A 12700-nucleotide genomic window follows, 5' to 3' on the forward strand; every position below is an offset into this window, starting at 1 on the left:
GCACCATCAAATAATATAAGAGGTTAGGACTGGTGAACCCTAAAACTAATGGACCCTCCCCAGTCACCAGAAAGGATTTCCAGTCACTAGGGAAAGTCACTCAATCTAGCAACAAAAATTGCCAAATTGGCAACAATATTGCTCAGTTAATTCAATTTCAATTTAATAATTTTAATAAAATTTAAATTTTACGCGCCAAATCACAACAAACGCCGTCTCAATGCGCCTCAAACAGAACAGTTCAACATAAAAATTAAAATAAATAAATAAAAAGTACATAATTAAAAACAGAAGTAAAAGAATAAAACAGATAACAAAAATTAAAAACTATTCATGAGAAAGAGAATAAAAATAGGTTTTAAGTCTTGACTTAAAAATGTCCACGGACTCCGACTGCCTCACGGTTGCAGGAAGACCATTCCACAGAGCGGGTGCACAATTAAAAAAAGCTGACCCGCTGACTTCTTCTTCACCCTGGGAACACAGAGAAGTTCCGCATCCTGTGACCGCAAAACCCCGGCCAGCTCATAGGGTTCCACCACATCGGCCAGATAAGATGGCGCCAGTCCATAAACAACCTTAAATTTACTTACTAAACCTCTCACACTCAGTCTGAGCAAAGTCCACCAGACAGCCCCTCAGCATGTGGTAAAGGTTGAAGAAAACCTTATGCACACTGACTGTGGATATGAGTGTGATATGATCTACAGTATATGATATCACACTGTATTTTGGTGTCACTATGTTGAAAATTAGTTTTGTTATATATTAATTTCTTTAGTGACTTGTCAGCCAAAATCAGTCACTGACATGTGCACAGACATCTGTCTGCATTACCCAGCATGCTCCATTGTGTCTAAAATCCCTGCTACTAAAACACCCACAGCCATTGTGTTTGAGCCCCGTTGTCAGAGCAGATGAGTGATTAAATGGGTGTTATTGGAGTGAAAGAAAGGGGACTCCAGTGACAATGAGCACAGTTAGTTTACAGTAATAATGAGGGATAATGGACGGCTGGGATCGTCCAGCCTGCTGCGTTCAGGACAAAGGACAAAGAATAAAAGCCACAATGGGAAACACAAAACTGTTAATAACCTTAATAACCGTTCCCGAGGTTCAGTTTAGGGAAACGGCAAACGGTCTGACAACTCACACAAAATGAGTTTACTCGACTTGGTACATATTCCAGCTAATCAGGGAGGAGTGACAGCTAGCTAACAAGCTCCAGTTCATAAAGTGAACCATCATTAAGCAACATTCTTTACTGACAAGAGTTTTACAGGCCTGTCGTGGGAAACTGAATGTGAATTATCACAGACTTCAGTGCAGGTTTGGTTTTACAGCGCACCATGATTCAGTCTCGACGCTCTCAGCGGCCCTGTTTCCAATAGCAGCAGGCAGCTGTTTTCAGCTGATAAGCTCCAACAGGCCGACTCCACACCGACTACCAGCACCGACCAGCAAGGTAACAGCGGTCTTATTGTGCGAAAATCACTTTTTCTCGACATTTTACAGTTAGATAAAGTAGGTGTTTCAGGTTAAACATCCTCAAAGCCCCACAGTTCTACAAATTCTCCAACTAAAAGCAAAGCTAAGCCTGAAACAGCCTGTTTTTGATGGATGTCCATTCATGGTCTGTGTTTTCAGTGATTTCTGTTGGTTTGCTGTTAACAGGATTACTCAAAAACTCAGGGCCAGCCCAAGCCTTTATGGGGCCCTAAGCAGAATTTCATCTGCTGCCTTACATATACAACCCCTGGCAATAATTATGGAATCACCGGCCTCGGAGGATGTTTATTCAGTTGTTTAATTTTGTAGGAAAAAAAGCAGATCACAGACATGACACAAAACTAAAGTCATTTCAAATGGCAACTTTCTGGCTTTAAGAAACACTATAAGAAATCAGGAAAAAAAATTGTGGTAGTCAGTAACGGTTACTTTTTTAGACCAAGCAGAGGGAAAAAAATATGGACTCACTCAATTCTGAGGAATAAATTATGGAATCACCCTGTAAATTTTCATCCCCAAAACTAACACCTGCATCAAATCAGATCTGCTTGTTAGTCTGCATCTAAAAAGGAGTAATCACACCTTGGAGAGCTGTTGCACCAAGTGGACTGACATGAATAATGTCTCCAACATGAGAGATGTCAACTGAAACAAAGGAGAGGATTATCAAACTCTTAAAAGAGGGTAAATCATCACGCAATGTTGCAAAAGATATTGGTTGTTCACAGTCAGCTGTGTCTAAACTCTGGACCAAATACAAACAACATGGGAAGGTTGTTAAAGGCAAACATACTGGTAGACCAAGGAAGACATCAAAGCGTCAAGACAGAAAACTTAAAGCAATATGTCTCAAAAATCAAAAATGCACAACAAAACAAATGAGGAACGAATGGGAGGAAACTGGAGTCAACGTCTGTGACCAAACTGTATGAAACGGCCTAAAGGAAATGGGATTTACATACAGAAAAGCTAAACAAAAGCCATCATTAACACCTAAACAGAAAAAAACAAGGTTACAATGGGCTAAGGAAAAGCAATCATGGACTGTGGATGACTAGATGAAAGTCATATTCAGTGATGAATCTCGAATCTGCATTGGGCAAGGTGATGATGCTGGAACTTTTGTTTGGTGCCGTTCCAATGAGATTTATAAAGATGACTGCCTGAAGAGAACATGTAGATTTCCACAGTCATTGATGATATGGGACTGCATGTCAGGTAAAGGCACTGGGGAGATGGCTGTCATTACATCATCAATAAATGCACACGTTTACGTTGATATTTTGGACACTTTTCTTATCCCATCAATTGAAAGGATGTTTGGGGATGATGAAATCATTTTTCAAGATGATAATGCATCTTGCCATAGAGCAAAAACTGTGAAAACATTCCTTGCAAAAAGACACATAGGGTCAATGTCATGGCCTTCAAATAGTCCGGACTTAATCCAATTGAAAATCTTTGGTGGAAGTTGAAGAAAATGGTCCATGACAAGGCTCCAACCTGCAAAGCTGATCTGGCAACAGCAATCAGAGAAAGTTGGAGCCAGAATGATGAAGAGTACTGTTTGTCACTCATTAAGTCCATGCCTCAGAGACTGCAAGCTGTTATAAAAGCCAGCGGTGGTGCAACAAAATACTAGTGATGTGTTGGAGCGTTCTTTTGTTTTTCATGATTCCGTAATTTTTTCCTCAGAATTGAGTGATTACATATTTTTTTTCCCTCTGCTTGGTCTAAAAAAAGTAACCGTTACTGACTGCCACAACTTTTTTTTTCCTGATTTCTTATAGTGTTTCTTGAAGCCAGAAAGTTGCCATTTGAAATGACTTTAGTTTTGTGTCATGTCTGTGATCTGCTTTTTTTCGACAAAATTAAACAACTGAATGAACATCCTCAGAGGCCGGTGATTCCATAATTTTTGCCAGGGGTTGTATATATTACTCTGGAACAAAGAGGACAGTCAGTGTTTGACAAAAACTAAACATTAAAGAACAAAAAGGACGCGATTGGAGCTCACAATGATTCCAATTGAAAATAATGGAGAAGCAACCTGAGCTTCTTCTGGCATTTTTACATAAAACAAACACAATAACCACGTCTATAAACCAAGAGAATATATTCACGAGAGTTTTTGGCACAATATAAAAAGCTTTTAATGCTGTTGTCCATGTGGAGCCTGATCAGAGCATCTCAAATGCATTTCTTCTGTCGTGAATGTACTGAGATTACCCATAATGCACCTCGACACAGCATGTACACACTTTATATATATTATATATATTATTACTTTATAAAACTTCAGACATGACGTTAATTTAAATAACTTGTCCGAAATTAGTTTGGTTAAAATTTTAACGATAAGTTAAATCTGTATGCCACTGGATGACTTGGGTGATATGGCCAGCATATCAGTATAGAGTTTAAAGAAATGAGGTTTTTTTTCTTCCTTCCTTCTATGACTAGTTCTCCTTTGCTTGCAGAGGATAGAGCAGTTTCTTCTAGAACCAGCTCTCCTCTGTGTGTAGAGGAAAAAACTACACACAAATCTTTGATGTCAGACTTTATAAATGTTAGCAGTCCAAAAATGATCAGACCAAAATTTATCAGAAGATAATTAGTCTGCTGATGGTTTTCAAAATTATCTGAAAAGCTAATCCGATAATGAAAACATTAGCTTTGATAATTAGCAGTTAGCGGAACTGTGCCCACCACTGCTTCATTGTAATTTAAGTCTATGTCCATGGCTCCTTCTTTGACTTGAATTAGTTCATTAAATGTATGAGCAAAGGGATTATACCTTTGTGAGAACCATTGTTTCTCACTAAAATTAAAATCAGACCAATAGACCAATATTATATTTGTAAGACAATTCTCTAGACTTTTGTCCACACACTTTTGTACCCTGTACACTGGGATAGCCTCCAGTGACCCTCGTGAGCACTGAACAGACTAAGCAGGTATAGAAAAGGAATGAATGAAATTGACTGTATGTGTGAATGTGTTCATTTGTCAACATGTGGCCCTGTGATAGACTAGGGTGATCATATTTTGACTACCTAAAACCAGGACACTCTGCCCGGCAATGAGCTTCTCTAAATTACTCAAAATGCCTTATAATTTTAATACACAGTAAATTTAGCAGTGTAAAATTTACTTTGCTGGGATAACATTTGGTCCTCGTCCAAATAGAGTTAAATATACTCTGTCACAGTGCTAACTCAACTCTATCACAGTGTAAAATCAACTCTTATTGTAGTAGAAATGCTTGATTTGACAAAACGGTAGAGGTGATTTCACTCTATAATAAAGTGTATTTTACCCTATTTAGACTGCGACCAAATGTTATCCCGGCAGAGTATATTTTATTCAGCAAAATTTATTGTGTAATTAGAAAATTGATATATTACAAAATACTATGTATAACCAAAGACACAAATTCAGATCGGTTTCTCAGAGAAACCAGGACATGTCCAGGGAAAACAGGACATTTGGTCACCCGATGATAGACAGACAATCTAACCATGGGTGTGAATGCATTTGTGTGCCTAAACATGATGACTCTGCAATAAAGTTCCAGTTCACCTAACCTGCATATCTTTGGGAGTGAAAGGAAGCCAGAGCACCCAGAAGGAACCTATGCAGATGACCATGCAAACTCCACACAGAAAGGACCAGATGGGAAGCAATTCCAGGACCTTGTGGTGAGGCAACAGTGCTAACCACGAAGCCATCATGCTGCCAATGTGGTGCATATACTGGTTTAAATCCAACTGTCTGGGCTTGCCAGACAGGCAAATGTAAAGTAGGATTTGATTTAAGGATTTGTAGGATTTAAGTAGGATTTGATTATGATTTAAGAAATCTTATTGCTTACTTCAGGGCCCTGGTAGCGTCTCACACCATGGCTACTTGTTTCCCATATACGACTTTTGATGTCGAACCCAAATGTCAATTTAGACCTTGTTGTTCCAGTACACTCTAAACCCGAATGTTCTCTCATCTCATCTCACTCACTCATCTTCAACCGCTTACTCCAATTAAGGGTCATGGGGGGCTGGAGCCTGTCTCAGCAGTCATACGGCGCAAGGTGGGGTACACCCTGGACAGGACGCCAGTCTGTTGCAGGGCCCCATATAGATAAACAAACACATTCACACCTACAGACAATTTAAAGTTTCCAATCCACCTAACCTGTATGTCTTTGGATGAGGCAGGAAGCCGGAGCACCCGGAGAGAACCCACGCAAACACTGGGAAAACACGCAAACTACACACAGAAAGGCCATAGGTGGGAATCGAACCCATGACCTTCTTGCTGTGAGGCAACAGTGCTAACCACTAATCCACCATGCTGCCACCCGAATGTTCAAATTAATTAAAAAGATTAAGTAGCGTAAACTCAAAGTTTCAAGAAAACATTTGCCTAAATCTTTCAAGTTTGTGTAACATGGTCTTGCTTTTTGAGTAAATTAAACTCGTAATTTTTGATTCACTTGAACTAAGTATAACTTAAGTACAACTTAAAAAAATTAAATAATTATATATGGAAATATTTGAGTCGAATTAGTGAATACTTTAGCAGTGGTGGTGGCCAAGTGGTTAGTGTGTTTGGTTTTGGTGTAGAAGGTTCCTGGTTCAAACCTCACCCCTGCCACATTTCTCTATATAATGTGGAGTTGTGTCAGGAAGGGCATCCAGTGTAAAACTTGTGTCAACTCAACATGCAGATCCACCTTGGATCTGCTGTGGTGACTGTGAGTGAAAATCAAGGGAGCAGCTGAAGGATGGACTTTTACTTAATAAACACTCACTCACTCACTCATCTTCAACCGCTTTTCCGGGTTCAGGTCGCAGGGACAACAGCTCCAGCAGGAGACCCCAGAATTCCCTTTCCCGGGCCACATTGACCACCTCTGACTGGCATTCCCAGGCCAGTGTGGAGATATAATCTCTCCACCTAGTCCTGGGTCTTGCCCGGGGTCTCCTCCCAGATGGATGTGCCTGGAACACCTTCCTAGGGAGGTGCCCAGGAGGCACCCTTACCAGATGACCGAACCACCTCAGCCAGCTCCTTTCAATGTGAAGGAGCAGCGACTCTACTCCGAGCTCCTCAAGGAACCGAACTTCTCACCCTATCTCTAAAGGAGACGCCAGCCACCCTCCTAAGGAAGCCCATTTCGGCCGCTTGCACTCACAATCTAGTTCTTTCGGTCACGACCCAACACTCATGACCATAGGTGAGAGTAGGAATGAAGACTGACCAGTAGATTGAGAGCTTCACCTTTTGGGTCAGCTCCCTTTTCGTCACAACAGTACGGTAGAGCAAATGCAATAGCGCCCCTGCTGCGCCAATTCTCCAGCCAATCTCACGCTCCATTGTCCCCTTACTTTAATTGTAATCATGAGGTACAAGTAGCATATAATCAAAACTTTTGAGTTCTGGGAACAATTGACTTTAAGTTTATGAACTCAAAAATAATATAGCAACTGGTGACTTCAGTATTTTTGAGTTCTGCTAACTTGTTTGGTTTTACAGTGTACTTTAGGAGGGGACTACACCATATGTGCCCTCATGCTCAAAGCCCCAAGACTATTCCCACCTTCCATCAACACAGAGAATGTGAGTGTGAATCACTTGGAGGAAACGAGCTCAGCAGGTGAGCGGAGCGCACAGTTCCACCTCAGAAAATAGGTCTACTTCGTGACTACAGAGTTGTACTTTGATGCTTGAAAATGGGCCTCATGGTGGCAAAGCTTTCACATTTTCAAATGTTGAATATGTCACTGTGAAATGAAATTTTTGAAAAAAAAAGAACTTTGCTGTGTGCTGTGCACTAGAACGTCAAACTGTGGAGACAGCTATCTGATTATTTCTTCCCAATTCATAGGGCAGAGGAGGAGGCGTTTGCAGTACACACTTGCACGCCACAATAAAAGTGAAGGGGGAGGGGGGGACATGTGCACATTTATAACTTAAGCTATCTTACTCCTGCATATCACACTGTGCCTCTTCGTCTTTAATGCACGCTGACATGCAAATGAGCTTTGCGCGTGTGAAGTTATACGGCCGTTAAACTCCGAACGGCACAGTCAGAAATTTGATTTAACTTTATCTCAAGAAGTCAGAGTTAGAAATAAGATTTCTACGACTTCATTGCCTTTGTTTCTTTGCTGTGACAGATGCGGTAGGAAGCTGCTGAAGATGTTTAGCCTGAGTATTTTCAATTCAGCTCTGTGTCTGAAAAATTAGGTTATTTTGTCTTTGTAGCTTTTGTAAAACACATTTTGCTTTGCTCCTAAGTTTCCTCTCTCGTTCGGCTTTGTTCAAGTTGGAATATGTTCTACTCATGTGAATGGGAAAGAATTAAAAATAAAAGCAACTTACTGGATGCAGTATAAAGACGGGATTGGGAGAGAATAGAACACAACAAATGATTCATTAATATTTGAAATAAGTCATGACAATGCGTAGTTAGGTCCTAACATAATTGGGCACTATGTTTTTTTTTCTTATTACAGCTCATTAGAGTTGTAGGCAAATAATGATTGTGAGCTCAGTGTGGAATTCGAGGGTAATTGCATTCAATTAAATGAATGATGTAAAGTCACAGCACTTATGTGTGGTCAACCCCCTTTTAGGGAACAAAGGTAATTGGACAATTATCTGGGGAGTTGTTTCACAGCCAGGTGTGTGTTTTCCTGCAATTTATCAGATTTAAAGATCCAGGCCACGACCGTCTGGTTTGGAGCTCATTTGGCCCGCAATGGCATTTTCCTATTTTGAAAGTGCTGTAATCAGGGTTCGAACCGGTCATTCTGATCAGAATCTGCATTTTAACGTATCCCATTTTGGATTTCACCTGGAAATGATCATTCACAACCTGTTTAGAGCCAAATTAAATACCAGTTAATAAAGTTCTGACATTATAAACATACCTGTTAAACTGTTGCCACAGTTAAGGGCCTTTCACATTGCACGCTTTATACGCTTCTTGCAACACTTCCCAACGTGACATCACATTGGATGCGTCAAGGGGCAGACATTTTCAATCTGATTTTTTTTCCCGAGAAAGCTGAGCCATCGCCATGTTGGATTTGCGTCGGCAACCACAATAAAACTTTAAGAAACAGTAGTAGAATAAGTCTCCCATCACTCTGTTGGGAGAAGCTTTTTTCTGCTACTTTTCGGAGTGATGCCGAGCCGACGGAGGACTGACGACTTGGTGGGATATCCAACAAACCGCGGCAGCGGGCCGACCCGCACGTAGCAGCCGGGGTTCAGGCCTCATTCCTGGGCAGAGCGACACAGGCAGACCCACTCAATCCGAAATTTCCCACTTTTTGGATATATACCCAAAAAGACCCAGTTTGACCAACAGAGCTTAGTTCTGCAGCTTTCTCAAGGTGAGAATAATTTTAAAATAAACGTGATGTTTACTGCACTGCTGAAGGTTTAATGATCAGCTAACGTTAGCTTAGCCTTTTAGCACAGTTGAGCTGAGTGAATGCGTTAATTTGTACATGGTTCAGTCTTTATTTTTACCAAATAAAGCGACAGCTTTTTTCGGAGACCACAAAAAGCTCAATTTTAAATAACTTTTTTAGGACGTTTTTTTCCATGGCTTTTACTCTTTGTTTTTTGTTTGTTTGTTTTTAACTGTTTATTGTTTCTTTATATTTTAAGAATTTTTTATTATTATTTGTCCCAATAGGAACATTTGCTGTGCACACAAACTAAATACAGATGCACTTCAAAAACGTCCAGTAATGAGCTCAACACCATGAAAACATCACTGCTCTTCAAAATGGGAGAAAAGTGTCTTAAACAACTCCACCAGAGGTCAAAGCTGCAGAAGAGACCTTCATTTGGTTAAATGTCCTGAGAGTCCAGCAAACAACACCTGCTCCTAAATAAAAGGCTCTTTAAACAGCAACTATTTTATTATTTTTAAAAAGCTGTTTAATTTTATATTTTAACAATAAATGAATGGATCATTAAAAATGTCCATGAAATCAAAGTTAAGTCAAAAGACATTTCCAGTGGTAGAAGCCCTGTCGCTGTTGTGCACAATTTTAAAACAATCACAATCACTAGTCAGATTCATATTTTAGAAATGACTCTGTCCTGATCACAACATTAAAGACAATCACATATTCTGATGCAATTACAAGTTGAAATTACTTTTGATTTTCATGATTTCATCATGAAGTTTATGTCATAGAGAAATCCTACCTTACAAACACTGCAGTCATTGTTAAATTATCTCCTATTGCATTTGTAATAAAAATGTGTATGTATCTACAGTGTATGTTTTTTTTTTTCTGGTTGAAATGAGATATGAATGATCTTTTATTTGTCTAAAAATAAATGTCCAGGGTTCCTTATGTTAAACAAGAAATAGTCTAATCTGGAATAACAGGTAAATTATGGCTTTAATTTACAGATGAAGAAAGGTTTCTAAAGAATCTTTTTTTTTTTTAACTATTTTAATTTCAAGTGTTCTAAACTTTTTTTACAGTAATCAGAAATTAATTTTAAGGTTAAAAAAAACATTTGCAATGATTTTCTTCAGAAAACTAATGTGCAGTCCTATGACACGTTTCTGCCACTGATTTGTATATAACAGTGTTTTACAGATCAGCGGTTTCTGCACTGAGCTGTATATTAGAGTGCCTTGTTTGTAGATCAGTGGTTTCTGCCACTAGTCTTCCGTGTTTTTGCCTGACACATCATTTCTCTTGGACAACGTGAAGCTACGTCACAGCTCAGAGCAGGGAAAGTTGGATCGGGTTGAACTTTGACTGCGTCAACCTATCGACAAACGGCAAAGCGCGTTCCTGTCAGAAGCGTCACTTTAGCTCAGCTTTTGACACGGCGCTTCTGACGTGTTTAAAAAGCAACGCATCTCATTGAAAATATTGCTTTTTAGACCGATTTGTGACGCCTCTGACGCTTCCAAAGCGTCCAGTATGAAAGGCCCTTTACTTTGAAAAAGTAATAGACTTACTGCTTAGTGATTACTCCTTGAAAAGGTAGCTTAGTTACTTTGCCGATTACTCAGTTTTAAAAGTAACGAAGTTAGATTACCAGTTACTTTATTAGTTACTTTCAGCAGCTGCCGACAACACCCCCTCTGCCTCCTCAACATGAAAATGATAACCCGTTTTGCCAATATTCACTTTATAGTCACCCTTTCTTGACTTCAATGAACATAAATATGTGTTTTATAAAAAATAAAATAAAGACATCTTTCTTGACCTCAAATTTAAATGTGGACAGCATTATAACTGTTAAACGTACAATTTCTAATCTATATTGTTTATAAATGTAACTATTAAACTGTTTCTAACATTTAAATTCTTCCTGAACATTTTAGTTTTTGAAATTATTATTATTATTATTATTATTATTATTGGTAGTATGAAAAATTGTCTTCAAAAGTGGGCCTTTAATCCAGCGGTGTTGTGGCAGGCTGCGTCTCCCCCCTCTCTCCACACGCCCCCTTCTGCTTGGATTCTCCCCTGGTTTGCTGTCTGAGCATGAAGAATGGATAAGGTGTATTTATGAAGAAAACACGACCAGATTGACAGGTAAGAACATTTTATCAGCATTTTTATGTCAAGCCATCCTCAGAACTTTAGGAGAATTTGGATGGAGAAAAAAAAAAAAAAAACGTTAGTATTAGGTGTTGATCAGCTGTTTTTAGCGAGGGCACTCAAAGCTGCTCAGAGTTTTAAAGAAAAAAAGCATAAAAATGTCTTTGTAAAGCTCAGTGCAGGTGTGCTGCTGTCGCCGCGCTTTGAGAGACGATAACTGTTTTTTCAACTCTCAACTGCTGCACAAAACAGTGGATGAAAAGCTTACAGTTCGCTGAAAGTGGGCAAAGTGGGCAGTTCAACTGAACCCCGACCCCCTGCCCACAGGCCAGTTTTAATGCTGCGATCGACCGGCAATACACAAATAATAGAAACGCACAGTGACTTGGAGAAGTAACTTTAATCTGATTACTGATTTGGAAAGATTAATACATTAGATTACTTGTTACTTAAAAAAGCGATCAGATTATAGTAACATGTTACCAGCATCACTGCTGTTGATATACAATATTTTCTCCACTGTAATGTAGTCTATGGGAATATGATACCCAAACCAGATGGACATCCCCCTGAAAGTGGTGGAACAGTTCACCTACGTTGGAAGTGTCACCACCAACAAGGCTAGCTGTGCAAAGGACATTGACGACAACATCTGTAAAGCAGTTCCTTCATCCACTTCTAAAAATGTGTCTGGCAGAAACAATTTCGGTTATGTGCTGACGCGGGTCAGACAACCGAACCAGCGTCTGACAAGGACCCAGCGCTAAATAACCAGAAAGCGGTTCCAAGAAACACATTTATTTCCCTCCTGTGCAATAATTCGTGTACAACATAAATGTTCAGCTGCCTGGCAAGGTGAAGGACGGCGCGCTCTCCAGTGCCCAAATAATTGGTTCGGAAGCCAAATCTCTGGGTGACGAAGTTATCTGCACCGGTATCGATGGTGCCGCAGCTGGAGCAGCAGGAAACGGAACGGCTTGCGCTGCAAGCTCCGTAATGTGGGCATCTGTTTGTTTAAGTTGGTTTGCGAGATGCTGTAATTGCTCCCAAATCTTCTCCAAGTGTTCTTGGGTCCATTTTGGAATGGCTGGGAACTACTGTTATGTGCTGATGCGGGTCAGAGAACCGAACCAGCGTCTGACAAGGACCCAGCGCTAAATAACCAGAAAGTGGTTCCAAGAAACAAATTTATTTCCCTCCTGTGCAATAATTCGTGTACAACATAAATGTTCAGCTGCCTGGCAAGGTGAAGGACGGCGCGCTCTCCAGTGCCCAAATGGATCAAAGCCCGGCACTTCTGGACTCAGGTTCACTGCCGAACACCCCCCAGGTGGATATAACAAACTGACTCTGTGAAGGACGGAAAAGGTGAGGTAAGTCAACAGAGCTACACCAAATATCCTTCAGAAGCACACAGTATCAGCAACACATTCAGGTCTGAATTTAAGCTTTATATAAATGAGCAGCTTCTCACAACAGCAGTGAGGAGCAAACTGCACAATTCTCATCAATGTTCAAATATACTGCGTAACAAAACGCCAAATTACTATTAACAATTATTCAGACAATAATTACCTCTGATGTGTGCTGACAGC

This window comes from Thalassophryne amazonica, chromosome 9 (genome assembly GCF_902500255.1).
Source record: "Thalassophryne amazonica chromosome 9, fThaAma1.1, whole genome shotgun sequence".
NCBI lineage: Eukaryota > Metazoa > Chordata > Actinopteri > Batrachoidiformes > Batrachoididae > Thalassophryne > Thalassophryne amazonica.